This window comes from Adiantum capillus-veneris, chromosome 2, assembly GCF_014529385.1.
Source record: "Adiantum capillus-veneris isolate H3 chromosome 2, ASM1452938v2, whole genome shotgun sequence".
Classification (NCBI taxonomy): Eukaryota; Viridiplantae; Streptophyta; class Polypodiopsida; order Polypodiales; family Pteridaceae; genus Adiantum; species Adiantum capillus-veneris.
This window is the reverse complement of record NC_140932.1, coordinates 44314403-44331000: the sequence shown is the minus strand read 5'-3', so window position 1 is coordinate 44331000 and position 16598 is coordinate 44314403.

Sequence of the window (16598 nt, the reverse complement as noted above, 5' to 3'; positions counted from 1 at the left end):
GGAAACACACCTCAATACTGTCAGTTATCCAAGGGGATAGGCAAATTACAAAGTGTGAGGGAACACACCTCAGTACTATCAGTTATCCAAGGAGATAGACAGATTATAAAGTGTAATCTGGTGTTGAAGGATATGTAAAGTGTGTACGTTAGCACCAAGTGATTCAATCAGTAAGCATTTAGTGCTCTACTTAGAGTTTGCTTACTATAAGTTAAAGCATGTTTGCGACTAGGTGTAGTCTCTTCATGTATAACTCAGGTTATCAACCTTGAACACTCGTTAGGGTGGGGTTGTTTATTGATGATGAAAATTGGGAACAAGTCAAGGACTTAAACTTGACTGATGAGTTATGTTAGCAAGTTACTTTCATGGAAAGTTACAAGAGGTACTCTTTTTGGTATTCCTGTGTTGTGATAAACTCGTTTACCATGCTCATGAGCATTCTAAATGGAGTCTACACACTATGTTTGGATAGGAACCGGTACCATCAGATGGTTACAAATGGACAACAATGTAGAAAATCAAGATGTTACTCTTGGTTTCATTGAACCTCCTACTGAACCGAGTTCCCCTCAAATGAACCGTTGGATCCATGAGGGATGTTACGGTAGAAAACATTAGTGTTCTTATGAAGATACCATCACTTGTGTTTTCGCGGACGAAAACGCTTCTCCAAGGGGGGAGTAATGTCAGGACAAGGGTAGGACCAGTCACGGCCAAGGGTCAGGATGGGCATGCAGTCAAGGGAGTCCCTATATTTAGCTGGCCAAGGGCCTATATAGGGCATGGCTGGGTGGAGATTAGCATGTTCCATTCCCCTTGCCCTTTCACTACAACTGCTCTCAAGAACAACAATTGGCTCTCTGCCATCGGTTTCCAAAGAACCTCTCCCAATAACCTCAAAAAAATGCCAAAAATAACATAGCCCTTTACCCTTGTGAGAGCTCCCTCTTATTAGAGAATATTAACACGAAAAGAAGGAAAAAAATTGGCTTCTTCCTCTTGTGCAGTTCACTTTGAGCTCCTTTTAGTATTTTCTATGCCATACACACATTTGGCACTTAACATCAAGTAAACTTTGCATGCCTCATCTCCTTGGAAGCCTTTGAACTCTCTCTCTCTCTCTCTCTCTCTCTCTCTCTCTCTCTCTCTCTCTCTCTCTCTCTCTCTCTCTCTCTTCTTATGAACACCCAGGGGGGCACTAGCGATATCGCTAGTGCACCCTCCATTACTTGCATCTTTTTCTCCAAAAGGTCCTGGCCTTGAAGGCCTCCTACAGGACCGCGCTCTTGAAGCCTACCACGTCATCATTACACTAGAGCCACCATGGTTGTCGACCGCCCATTGCCGCTTGCCTGTGCCACCAAAAGCCACCATGTGTTCGATCGCGTCACCACACATAGAGTACCGCGCACAGAGCCCATGGATCCCTTGGGAGAGACTCTCTCTCTCTCTCATACACACACACACACACACACACTTCATACATTCTCCAACTTCTCATGGTCCATGCCTCCATCCACGCATGTGGGTTCATCTCGCTGCCATGTGGTAGTTGTTGGAAGACCTCCCAAAAAAGCCCTCCGAAATCAAGAACTCATTAAGGATTTATTTTCTCCCTCCAATTTAGTGCTTCACCATCTGCTGCTCAAGAATCCAATGCACGAGGAGAGAACTCTCGTGGGGTTCACCATTCAGTACCCCCCTATATAACGTGCGTTCACGGGGTATTAAAAACACCCCTCTTTTAACATGTCTGAATGAATAAAAAGACCCCTTATTTTAAGGTTTTGTTCCAAAATTGAATATCTCTGTTAAATTGCCTATTTTTTTTGCATTTTAAAACCCCTCCTTTTGAACTCACGTTATACATTAGCATGATTACATAGTGCACCGCCCGAGAGGAAACTCCACCCAATCGCCTCGGTTCCTAATTTTGATTCTCCTCGTGCTTGTTGCATTTTGATTTTCGTAGGCTCTCTTCTTGAGGCCGTCCAAATTGCCAAGATCAATCTGGCATCATGACATCGCAAACAAACACCGACATCACTTTGCAATATCTCCCTGATTCAAGCTCCAATTGACGAGCAATGACTTCCTATGGCCTTATCTTGATGCATATAACACATACAAACCTTGGCAAGGACCTGAAAACTCCAGATGGCCCACTTTCCAAAGTAGTCAACGAACCTGGCAAAACTTCAAACCCTTATATCTTGGCATCCGTGACTCCGATTGATGGAAAAGACCAACAAGCTCCATATTTCAAGCACTATGCCTCTGTCACTTCAAACCACCTTTGACCACCTATTCCCATCTACCCTATCCGTCCCAGATCTACAACCACTTCTAGCTTCAAAGTCCAATAACTTTCCCACCAAGGTTCTGTTTGATTAGCCGTCTGGACCAGTTTACTTAGCACTTCAAGCTCTACCTTTTCAAGTGGAAAGCTAGCCCTTTGTACACGCCTTCACCTGCCAACCCAATTAGCCCACTTTGAAGCACGCTTGGTCCAAAAAACCACATAAATCATACATTTTCGTCAATCTGATGCCATAGCAAAATTTGGCCTAAATCATAAGTTTAGAAAAACCTTGAAAATGCAGGCAGATCCTCATCTTTCACCCTGTGTCGGCAAAGAGGCATGAAAACATGATGGTGAGTGAGATGTTAAACATACCCATTGCCCATTGCGTTGTGGCATGATTGGTACATGTGGCAGTTGCACCACAAGGCAATGAGTTGTGAGATGTTCAACATACCCATAACCCATTGCATTGTGCCACGTCTACCACGTGGCAGTCATGCCACAACTCGATGTGCCATGGGTATGTTTAGCATTTCACACCTCACAACATTGTGGCATGATTTCTAGTTGTGGCACAATGCAAGGAGCATAAGGTATATTTTCCCTCCAGCCACTCTCTCATGTTGTACCACGACCTTGCTATATATATGTACACACACACACACACACACACACACACACACACACACACACACACACACACACACACACGTGTGTGTGTGTGTGTATCAATATATACACTCTCATATATTTTAATATATGTATAGGTATATATGCAAAGCATTAATTGCAATCAACTCAAAGTAATGATGAGGGTGGCCATGATGTCAATGGCAATGATGAGGGTGGTCGTCACGTCAATGAGCATCATGAACTTTTTTAAGAATCCTATAAATAAGAACTGGCTATGTTCCCATAATTGTCTAAGTGAGTTGAATGTGCACCCCCATATTTTGTGTCATATTTCTTAGTCAATCCCTACTTCTCATTGTGTGCCATATAATCCACAATGGACCCTTTCTAGATTGAGATTGAAGAGGAGGTGCCTTGCTCTCAAGAAATTCCAGATGACAAGCTATCTAATTTTCTTTACCATATTGACCTCCATCACTACGAGGCATAAATTCATCCAATGTTTAATCCGCAATTCTTATTGCAAGAGTGGATAGTTGCCGGACACAACTTCCTTGCAAAATTTGAGTACAATTACAAACTACTAGCGGAATAGTTGAGATGCAGGGAATATGCTTTGTACATACAAAGGACATAAGTTCTAATCCCTCAAAGAAACACATATTCTCTAGAAGTTGGTTGAAGCTTCCGTGAAGAAATGACATCAAATGAACTCAGCATAACTGCAAATGTTGGATGGCTAAATATTATGCAGGTTCCATTCTTTACTTTCACATTATTTTGGGAGAGCATGTGGATGCAGTAGAGGAGGCACCGGCCGTCTATCACGGGTGACAAGTTGGTGCCTCATCAAAGTGGATCCTTACAGGTTTTGGAGGGTGTATAACTTCCAAAAGGCACTTTGCCTACAAGTGTCCTTCCTACCATCCCGGTTAACAATTTGTAGTATGTAATGCTCAACGATATCATGGAGATTTTTGACTTGTGAGAGGACTACTGCCTTGCCATAGTGGCATAGAATCTAGAAGAGGATAATGCCATCATAGACCTTGAGCACGACAAGTACTCATTGATAGATTCCCATGTGTCAAAAGGTGAGTTTGTAGATCCAGTAAGTGCACTTGCGATGATCTACAATGATGTAGCCAGGTGTGAGGCGCCACTTCCAACAAAAGAGGAGTTCAAGGCTGTTAACCCTCACGGACACCCTATCACCTTCGACGGGCCCATCTTATTTATTTGATTAAGTCATGGACCGGGCTTGCCGTTCCAATAGGTGTGTAGGTGATCGTTGATGAGAGGTGCACGACTTATCTTATTTTGACAGTAGTTTTGCAACGACCGGCCACTGTGGGCGCCCATGTGTGAATGGGCCAAACTTTTATAAAAGGTCCATTTGACCTAAAAATCCTCATTCTCTGAGGTGTAAGCTAACCATGGCTTGGTTAAAAAAACGGACCAAAAATACAAAAATTTCGGGTTGTAAACACCTAAAAAACTAGGTGAGCGGCTTTCACGGGCACTCACCAACACCTCTAGAGTGTTGAGGTCACATGCACCTATGATCTGGTCATGTGCTAGAGGACGAGCACATCAAGAGTGTCTCCGTTTACACGGGCACTCGTTATTCCTCTACCTTAGTCTCTAGGCCCTAAGCAGGAATCCAAGGTAGTACCATTTGGACCCACATATTGTGTCTAGTGACTCTTCCTCGGACTACGACGTCATGGAGGAGTACCCGATGCCTAATCCTGATAGCTAAAGCCAAGACATGCATGGAATGGGTCCATGGTCCGGGCCGAGCATGCTTAGCCGCTTGAAGGAAACCTTTAGTAGAGCCACTTACTCCGAACATGGAGCTAACGATGTAAATGAAGGGGGTGGGGAAGTAAATTTGCCATTCATGACCAATGTAGACCCCATGCTCCTGGAGAGTGTGCACAGGAATAATCCATTCACTGCACCCCCTGACTCTTTAGAGCTATCCCCCTCCGAGGTTAAGTTACCTGATGGTAGAAGTCTTGCTGAAGTGCAAGAGGTTGAGCGGTATATCATTGCGGTAGGAAAAAGGAAATTGAGAGCTTACGTAGGGCAAAGCAACGAAGAGAGTTAAAAGCAAAAGCCCTTATGTCAACATCCATGCTAAGCAAGCAATCGAGTGCTCCTGAATTAGCGACCACTAAGGGTCAACCCATAGAGAGACACATTGCATCTAGTTCAAAGGACACCCTTAGCACCTTAATCCTAGATGGAGCATTTCTAAACAAAAACTGGGAATATGGACTACAAGCGGAGACTCTAACCGACCTATACACAGGTCACACTTATCACATGGGTTGGTTATATGTCCTACAATCCACAACGGGTGACTAGTGTAGATGATCAACAAAAAAGAGTTTGTGAGGTCATCCATAGGGTTATTGAGCTAGAGAGACAGAACAAGGGGATCCACATGCCTTCAACGGGTCTCATGAGATTCTTGGATACATGGAAGGCTAAACAACCAACCTTATTGCAAATGGAGACTCCCTCGGTAAGTCCGATGGATCCTCCATGTGTTGTTTTGCCAAGGATCTCAGTGTACTCTGAACCCACAAGTGATAGCTTTACCTTTCCAAGTCTAGCTCATCTTTCCCTTGATGACACCACGGCTACCATGCCTACCCCAGTGATGGGCATGCCCAGAAACACGCCATGGACCTCTTTTGTTAGTTAAGCACCACTACATGGTAGCTCAATGCCTGCAACAGTACCTACAAGTGTGTACCAATCATATACACCTATGGGTCCTCGTACTCATGTAGCTCCTACCCGTCCCATTGTTTCAAAAACCTATGCTTGACAACCAAAACATCCAAGCCCTTATTTAAATGGGACCATACTGGTTAGCATTAGCATGTCACATCCGATGTCTGCTATGCCTAGGGCCACACATATGAACTTTGGGCCACCACACGGCACAACACCGTACCAAACTTGGAACCCAAGGGCTTCCTATGCGCCAAGCACAATGCCAATACCTACTCCACATGTAGTCTCTGGAGCGCCTTCACCCACGGTGCCTGCTCACTTAGGTGACTTATCAACCTCTGCTCAAGCTATCGGTCGATCTATTGCTGACAATATGTGTAACACGCTTGATAGAGAGTCTAGAAGTAAGGCAATACAAATAGCCAAGGTCACACAAAAATTTAGTGGAGACGGGGATGTGAGGAAGCATATCAAAGTGTTTAAACAAATATGCGATTCTCTAGGAGAACACAAAGACCTGCATAAGAGTAATGCTTTAAGCCTGACCTTAAGTGGGAAGGCTGGGGATTGGTATAGAACCCTAAGGGTGGAAGAAAAAACGATTTACCCTACTCTTAGGAGAGTGTTCTTGAAATAATACATACGAGAGGGAGTGCTTTGGGGTGTAGCCTCTCAGCTCCAAAAAGCCCAACGAGAGGAAGGAGAGTCGGTGAGAGACTTTATTAGTCACTTGAAGCATTGGAATTCTTGTTGTAATCCAAATGAGCACTTCAATAGTAACCAATTTCTTAATAGATTCATCAGGGTATTATGACATGAAGATATCTACAATGGCCGTGTCATTAGAGGTATCACCACTTGGGAAGCAGTCACCATGAATGCGATCCAATTGCATGATAATTTAATGATTCAAGGAGAAGGAGTGTCTGTAGCATCAGGGCATCAGCCAATGACCCTAAAACCTATTGCTAAGGAGCCAAAGATATTTGAGATGACTTTAGCAGATCTCACCAAGACCATTCAAGAGAGTCTTAGAGACAATCGTGCTCCACAAAACAATCGTATTTATCCAATAAGGGAGAAAAAATGGTGCTCACTACTCAGTTTGCTATGGTCCGCATAGTACTAGTGAATGCCCTATGTTTAGAGTAAAATTCAATGGGAATTTAAATGCTTGTGGGAGGCATGGTCATCAAGCCAAGGATTGTATAATGTTTAAGCGCGCGATGGCCAATAGACCAACCTTAGCATGGACGGACACACCTCGAGTACCTACATTGATGCCGGTCCCACCTCTTGAACAAACGTCACAACACATGGTCCCTAGGGCCCAAAATGTTGTTCAAACAACACCCTTACCACCTCCAATGCTAGGACTACAACCACCACATCCAAGAATCACTTACATGAATCAAATGGGTTGTGAGTCATCTATTGTTGGTTTGGAAGGCTGTGAGGAAGATATAGACCCTCATATTGCCTATGGGATTCATGCACTTGAAGAAAGTCCACAATACTACATGGAGGACTATTAGGGACAAGTCAAACCTATCTATCAAGTAGCTGCTCTTGCTGCAAGAGGCCAAAATATCAATTACACTGCCAAGAGACCACCTCTCCAATGCTATGAGTGTGGAGGTCCACATCGTGTAGCCGAGTGTCCTATTAGGCTACAAAAGAATGCTACACTAATGCAAACCAATCAAGCGAGCACATCTACAATGCCGATACTCATGTGTAATCAATGTGGCATAGATCTTTTGATTTCCCAATGTCCGAATAATCCAAATGCACCGAAGATCACGCCATTAAACGCGATTGAGGTTATCAAGGAGACATCACAAAGTACACTTGTGGTACTAATAAATATACTCACACGATTGATGCTCCAAAAAAAAAATATTTTATTGAGGAAAGAGACACGGCATCAATTGCCCAATCTCAAAAAAAGAAGAAAACACAAAGGAAAAGATCGCAAAAAGCAGCGAAGTTAGACCCCAGTTTAAAGACCAACATAGGGACTGGTGACGACCCCGTATATATGAACACCACTGAAGAGTATTTTGATTCAGGTGAAACCATGGAGACCAAAACGACCACTAGGAAACAAACCAACAAGGCAGATCATCATGAGCCACAATGGCCAAGACCCAAGAAGAAGATAGGAACTTACCCAAATCATACAAAGGAGATTGAGTGAGTCAAGCAATTAAGGAGTTTGGTAGAAGAGACCCATCTAGATCCAACACCTAGGTAAATCCAGATTACAGACACACTGTTCTCTACGCAACAACAACCTCACAAAGTCCATAGACCCCTAACCATACCTAGTGTCATCCAAGAAGAAAGTGACCTGAAGTCATGGGAAAGTGGGCGTATTCATTTCTTGTTGGAGAGAATGTTTACAGAGGGACTACTTGATCCTATTGAAGAAATGGAGATCCCATCTTCCCCAAGTCAAGGGACTGAAGCCCAAAAGGTGCCATTAAATATTGCCAAATTGATGGATTTCATGGCTTCAGAAGTTAGAACCACCATCATGTCCAAACTATATGGAGACCCCGAGTTATTATTAGCTCTTCGAGCTTTCCTCAATGGAGAACTACAAGTTGGGATACAACAATTTGCACAATTGGATGGAGCTAGGAAGATGCCCATAGAGGAGGAACTCTTAGATCCACAACCCAACCTAGATGAGAACTCTATTGTAGAAATATCTATTAACAAGTTGGGATAATACTTTGAGGGCGATGAATCCAATGCAACCATACCAATCACTACCAAGGGATTAATTGTGAAGGGAATCCTTGATGGTGGCGCCGGGGTTAGCATTGTGACTAAAAATTGATGGGAAACTATGGAAAGACCTCACCTTGGGACCACAACCATAATAGTAAAGATGGCCAATGGGTCTATTGTTAAACCTATTGGGATGCTAGAAGATCTCAAAATCAAGGTCTTTGGACATAAAATAAGAAATACTTTCACTGTTATGGATTTCTCCAAGCACACTATGGCATCTGAGATGATCTTAGGATGTCCTTTCATGAGGGAAATAAATATTGATGAATAGCTCGTCTAAAAACCATGTCTACTTGCAGTTCCAGGACTCTATTATTCGAGTAGATCTTGTAACTGGTCAAGCACATCCTCCAAGAATTTTTTTTTTAATCTGACACCACAGTCCACTCGGCCCCATTGCAGTATTGTTACACATGTAAAATGGACACTGACGTTTGGGAAGATTCTCCTTATATGGATGTTCTACATGGGATGACTGAGCTGACAATGTGGATTGGGTCCGCCTAGCAGCAACCATAGACACTTGGGGAAATAGGAGGATGACCTGGGTAACACATGAGGGGGATGAAATGCCATCGCTTGTAACCTTAAATATGATAGAAGCAATGCATATCGCTTGTAATCTTAAATATGATAGAAGTAATGCATATAGCTTTTGATGACCTACAGGGTGAAGGCTTGACTGACGTTGGAACAAGTAGCGTCTCACAAGACTATAGCCCACACGACTCGGATTCAGAATCATCAATTGAAATTGACTTTTGAGGACGAGAATTTGAGTTAAATCTTAGTGCAAATGTGGGGACAAACCATTCAGGGCGTAGTGGTACCCTAGATGACAATCTATTTAGGAGAGTAGAAGACACAAGTAGAGATTCATCTAGTGACTCTTCACTAGAGATCAACCATAATAAAAAATTATACAAGAAGCGTAAGAGATATAAGAGGTGACAATATCGAGCAAATGTGTGGTGCTAGAATAAATGAAAAGAAATCTACCATGGAATGGATTAGTTATACAGGGGCATGTGATGCTCATCAGAAGCTGGTAGATAACTGGGGTGGATACCTTCAAAGCGTTATGTGGTGTAGTCCACAACCCATTGACATCACATAGCTAGAGGCTACAAATAAGCCAAAGTTGAGCCGTACCGTAAGGAGACGACAAATCAAGAGTTAGCTCAATAACAAAAGGAAGTGGAAGTGAAATCACAGTTCACAGAACAACAAGACCCCACAAACTTACACCCTGCACCTGATCATTTCAAATCCTACACCATGGAGGAGCGTAAGGTTGTGTATACAAAGGCTCAAAGAAAACCTATCGATGGAAGCAATGGAGTCTATGACGGTCCAATGATAGTTAAAGAAATAGAGTTAGTTGACCCAAGAGAAGAGTCCAAACCTATTTTCATTGCCCAAGATCTGATAGAGACTGAGGAGTATGTACTTAAAGAACTTCTCAAGGAATTCAAGGATATATATTCTTGGACATATCATGATATGAAAGGTGTTCCACCTTCCATGGTGCAACACACAATCCCCATGAATAGCATGGCTAAACCAGTCTAGCAATAACCCTATCCAATAAATCCTAAGTATGCAAAGATTTTCTGAGAAGAGGTTGAAAAGCTTGTCAAATATGGATTCATATACCCTATTGAGCACTCAGAATGGGTATCTCCAATAGTGATTGTGCCAAAAAAGAATGGGAAACTCAGAGTGTGCATGGATCTCAAGAAGATCAATGCTGACACTAGGAGGGACCATTACCCCTTGCCATATTCCGAACATGTGCTTGAAAGAGTTGCATGAAAGGAAGATTATAGCTTTTTAGATGGGTACTCTGGATACAATCAAATCAAAATTGGCAGCTCGTAACACTCAATCTCAATATATTATCGTTGCCACTGACTATGTGACAAAGTGGACGGAAGCGAGGGTGACACGTAAGGCTGATGCAAGGTCAATTGCCAAGTTTCTCTTTGAGAACATTATTACAAGATTTGGTTGTCCCTTTGAAATTGTGAGTGATAATGGTACTCATTTTATAAATGCAGTGATAAAGGAACTCACAACAAACTTCATGATAGCTCACCATAAGTCTACACCGTATTATCCACAAGCAAACGGCCAAGCAAAGAGCACTAACAAGACCTTAATTTCTATCTTGACCAAAACCGTCGAAGCTCATAGCACAGATTGGAACTTGAAGCTTACATCAGCTCTATGGGCTTACCGTACTTCTTACAAAGTTGCTATTAATTGTACAACATTCAAAATGGTATATGGCTAAGAAGCAGTTATGCCATGGGAATTTGTAATTCCTAGTCTGCGCGTAGCATCACAAGAAGGTTGGGATGGTAACCCTTTAGTTGAGGGCTTATATATCCTTGAGAGATTAGATGAAGAAAGAGAATTGGTTGTGCAAAACGCACTTGTGGAGAAAGATAGGAGGAAGAAATGGTTTGACTGTCATCTAAAGAACAAAAATATCAATGTTGGTGATAAAGTCCTTATGTATGGAGTGCAAAACTAGAAGAAAAAGTTGAAATATACGGGAAAAGACCATATAGAGTATATGAAATCACCCCACAAGGTACCATTCGTATGGAGACTCTTGATGGAATTGAAACCATTGGATTCCTCAATGGGAGAAAATTTAAAAGATATTATAATCCTTTAAGCCAAGAGGAGCTACGTGCCATCCATAAAAAAAAGGCAGCCAAGGCACAAACAAAATTGAAGAAGATACAAGCTCAAGCTGAGGCTAAGGAGCGACAATAATGCATAAGACGCCAACAAGAGACCAACCTTGGAGTTGCACATGCATTCCACGTTGAAACAGAAGATAGTTGGTCGGACTGTGACACACCTCTACGATACCCTATTGAACTAAATAGCGCCTATGGGAAAGTGCTATATAACACATTGTTAGATAGGGGTGCTAAATATAATATGTTGTCATATGGGGTGTGGTGTCATTTGGGAGAGCCATCCCTATGTGAGAGTACTATCCAAGTCAAGGGTGTCAACGAGAAAAGAACGTAATTTTTGGAATCTGGCACACTTCTATCAATTATGACAATGGGGTTTTGGCTCAAGACTTTTTGGTCATGCCTACTGGAATTATGAAAGGCAATAAGTTTCTTTGAAGATGTGGCTCCAGGAAGAAGACAATCTAGATGATTGCGAACTCCTTACAAGAGAAGACGGTCAACCCATAGTCCTTCTCCTCGTCACTAGTCCTTCTCCTCGTCACTCCAAAAGGGAAGAGAGGAAACAAAGGAAGAAAAAGTCAAGAAAGAGGTCACCCTCTTCTCCTTCTTCTTCACCTTCCTCCTCTTCTGATGAAAACAACAACTATTCTCCTAGAGAATACAAGAGGAGAGGATGTCACAAATCCTACCTTGCTTGGAGAAGGTCCCAAAAGCTTAAGAAGTTCAAAGAGGGAGGAAAGAGTATCTCTTTTCTTGCCTATGATGGCACCTTTGGTACTACCAACATGATACTGGCCTTCATCCAACAATTTGATGCAGCCTTTGGAGACGAGGGCTTCACAGAGTCCTCCAAGTTACATCATGTAGCTATGCACTTTCAAAAATTTGCTCGTGAATGGTGGGCTAACCTTCATGCAATGACAAAGACCCAAAGACATGGAAAACTCTACAAGTTTCCATCATGAAGAAATTTCTTGCAAGCAATGCAAAGGACAAAGTGCTTACCGAATGGTGGAGTTTGAAGTTGCTCTCCAATGAGTCTATCCAAAAATATGTGGACAAGTTTTGGAATTTAGAGCTCAAGGCTACTATCTTTCAAAAAATAGACTTTGCCAAGAAAAAGAAACAATTTTGTGCGGGGTTACGTGAAGAAATGGCCAAGTATATCAGCTCCCAACGGCCTGGTTTTATCACCAAAGTAATCTATCGCATTATGGTTGCTTTGTGCACCAATTTCCAACAAGGGGCTAAAAGGAATGCCAAGCCCATGGAAAACAAAGATCAAAATGATGCAAAGGGGAAGAACAATGCCCAAAACTCTTCCCAAGGAAACTCCAACAACAACAACAACAACAATCGGTCCAAGGAGAAGGGAATTTGAAAAGGTAAAAAATAAGCTCTCTCTTGAAGAGCTAGAAGCCTTTCGTAAGGACCACAAATGATTTTAGTGGGGGGAGCAAGGACATGGCTATCATTCTTAACCCAAAAAAAAATGTGCACAATGAGACTCCTAGAGCTTCCATGATCAAAGCTCCAAAAGAGGATGCTCATTGCAAGGGATCACCTCTCTCCTATGCTTGGAGAAAGGTAAGGGATCGTGATGCCTTCATCCTGTTTGACCTTGGCTCTACTCACAATTTCATATCCGCGGAGTTGGCCACCAAATTAAGCATTCAAGCTCATGAGATAGGAGATGTTGTTGTAGCCAATGGAGCCTTCAAGGAGCAAGAAGCTGCAATTACTCCCTTGATTGGGAAATTGAGGCTTTCATGTCCAAGGCTATGTTGACAAAGAATATTTCTTCATCTCTCCTCTCAAGCATGAAGATGTAATACTAGGGGCACCATGGTTTGACCGTATGGCTGTTAATGTAAAGTTTCCTCAAAGAAGGTTGTATTTCAAGTACATGGAAAAGAACATGTACATAGATGCTAATGAGCCTGGTCATACCAGGTATACCCCTTGTAGATTCTCTTGCTTTTGACAAATCAATGAAAAGCTCAATTTTTGCGTACATGATTTTCATCAAACAATCCATAAAAGGTCCTAATGTTTTATCAAATGAAAATGGTAGGAATCAAGAAGAGTTAGACTTGTGTAATTTTCTAAATGGATTCCAATATGTTTTTATTGATGATATCCCTATGGACTTACCTCCAAAATGAGGGGATGATGACCATTGATTTGAGCTCCTACCAGGAAGTTCACCGCCTAACAAGCCTCCTTATCGAGTTTCTCAAGCTCAACAAGAGGAGATCATGAGGCAAGTGCAAGAATTGGTAGACAAAGGGATAGTGAGGCCTAGCTCCTCTCCATTTTGTTCTCTAGTCCTTTTAGTGCAAAACAAAGATGGTACATACCGCATGTGTGTGGACTATCGAGCACTAAACCATAGCACTTGTTAAGCCTAGGAATTTCTGGATGTTTTACCTTAGTGGAAGTTGGAATGTTAACTTTTGTACTTTTGGGATTCCAAGGGGTGTTCTTGGGAAAGGGCGTTTCCCATTAGTCTTCTTGAAGTATGTAACTGTCGATCAGTGTCTTCTTGGGAATGTGAAAGCGAAAATTATGGCGGATTTAGTCTGTTGTCAGTTTCTGTGTTGTGTTCTAGTTCCAGTTCCATTTTGATTTTTGTGTTTTGTCTATTCGAATGTTTGTGCCTTAAACACTTGGCGATCACGGTATAAGTGTGATGTAGCATGGACGGATTCAAGTTTCTCTCGTAGGAGTGAATGCTGTGGAAGTGTAAGGTTTAGTTGAATGGAGGGAGGATGTTCAGAATAGTGTGAGTTGGCTGCACTCTGGAGGAAGCGGAAGAGGATACATTCCCGTATTGGACAAGGTCAATTGCTAGGCAGTTTCGGAAGTTTTATGGGCGAGATGGTCAGCGTTCGAAACTGCAGGGAATTTTGGATTATACTGGGATGCACCGAGTTTCTATAGGGGAAGATTCATATGATACTGTGGAGGATTTGGATGGCGCAGAGGATTATCTAAGTGATAGATGGGAAGAAGAAGTAGCAAATGAAGAACAGGATATATTTTCGCGGTTGTTGGCGGTTGCAGTTGTTCAACATGCATTAGTGGCGAGAAGGAGATTGATTTTTGATTCGTTGGGAAGTACCAGTGCAGGAAATCTTGTACAACCAGGTGGACCTACAAATATGGAGGCGGCTAGACAGGATATGCGCGTCAAATTCCGAACCTTTTCAAGAAAGTCGAAAGAAGACCTCGATTGCCACATATCTCAATATGAGACAAGATGGCATGCCAGAGGATTTGCTTGAGTGTACGATGCCCAGGCTAAGATGCGCTAGTTTGAGGCTACATTGGATGGGAAGGCTATGCAGTGGTTCAATAATTTTTCAGCAAGTCATTTTGCTGATTATGATGGTTTGAAAGCAGCCTTTTTGAACAGGTTCAGAAGGGAAAAGACTCCACATGATGTGTCGACCAAGCTTAGGGAAGTGAAACAAAGGAAAATGTTTGTTGAGGATTATGCACAAAAGTTTAACCAATATGTGAGAAGGTTGACTGCTCAAGAAAGGCCAACTGATGAAATGCTTGCAGGATATTTTTTGAATAGATTAAGGAAGGAATTGAAGAATGCTGTTGCTGGAGTTGATGTTGCAGGTGGATTACAAGCATTAGTGGAAACAACTCAAAGAGCAGAGAAAAGGTTTGGGGTCTCTCATGGGAAAGCAGCCAAGAGGTCATCTAAAGAAAAGAAGAAAGGTAGGTTGAAGAAAAAGAAGAGATCAGATAATTCGGATTCGGACAGCGATTCGGATTCAAAAACTGATACTGATTCAGATACGGAAACGGATTCTGATAGTGAAGATGATTCTAGTTAGGATTCAGATTCAGAAGTAGATGAGGATAAGAAGAAGAAAAGCAAGAAGAAGTCGAAGAAAAAGTCTAAAGAGAAAGAGGATAGAGTGGAAAAATTGGTAGTAAAGAAATTGAAGAAGTTGGGAGTGCAGAAAGTTGTGGAATCAAAAACCCCTCATTGTGAAATTTGTGTTAAGGATGGGCATTGGACAAAGGAATGTTGTTTTAATCCGAATTTCAGGGGTGTTGTACCAGAAAGGATTCTGCAGAAGATACAGCAACAAGGACCTCAAACTCATGGGGTGTTTCCAGAGAGTGTAGGAAGGCAGAGGATGTTCAATAATCAAGGGTAGCAAAGGCAACAATCATATTCAAGGTGGAGACCACAATTTAATCAAGGGGGACCATCATTTAGAGGAAATTTCAATTCGAGGGAATGACCAACATATGGAGGATGGCAGAATTCAAGATCCCCGTGGGGGGGAACTTGGGATCAGCAGCAGCGGTGGCAGAATTGGCAGCCACAACCACAAGGATGGACTCAACCGTTTTGGAATTATCAAGGGGGGAATCAGCAACATCCAAGAGGGCAAGTGCCACAGTTGCTAGCACCACCAGCACAGTCAGCTGAAGCAAACAAAGAGTCGGGAAGTAGTTTGATAGTAGTAGAATCGTTTCAGGATCAAGGGGTGAATGAAGTCGCTATGGATTGTCAGCCGGAATGTGATTGCTCTAAATGTTTGCAAGAGGAAGCAGACATATTAGTGACAACAAGGTTGAAACCTCCACTGGACTGGGTGGAGCAGAAGGAGATTCGGGATGAGGTAGCTGAAGATTTGATGAAAAAGGATCAACAGTAGAGCAAGCTTAAATCAAAGGAGAAAGGAGTAAAAAAGGAGGAGAAGGAAAGAGAAAGGACGGATGCCTTGTTTGAAGAGTTAACTAATTTCTCTATACATTTTACCTTGGATTAGTTGTTGTCATTAGTTCCAATTTTCAGAGATAAATTATATACAGTGATGCGAAGGACAAAGACTGTTCCGAGTATGAAGGAGGTGCAACAGACAGTTCAGAGTTGCCAGATTAGCCCGGAGAATGTGGATTTTTCAGTACCAACACTGTCGTTGGACTTTAATAACCGCAAATTTTGTGATGTTCTATTGGATGGTGGATCAGGGGTCAACATACTTTCGGAATTGGAATTTCTAAGGATGCAAGATGTCAGGTTGGAACCAGCTCCATTTCAAGTGCGTATGGCTGATCAGAGCAGAGTTCAACCAGTGGGGATGTTAAGGAGGCAAGGAATTATCATTCATGGATTGCAGTTTATGGTAAACTTTGTAGTCATCAAGATGAAGGATTCAAAAAATACCTATTCTATGTTGTTGGGGAGGCCATGGTTTTGCACGGCTAAGCTAAAACAGGATTGGGGAAAAAATGAAGTGGTGGTTAAGAAAAGAAGAAGAGAAGTTACATTACCAATGGGGCCGAAGAAGGAATTGTCAGAAGAGACGAAGCCAATGTTGGCACAAGCAATTAATATGTCTGAAGGA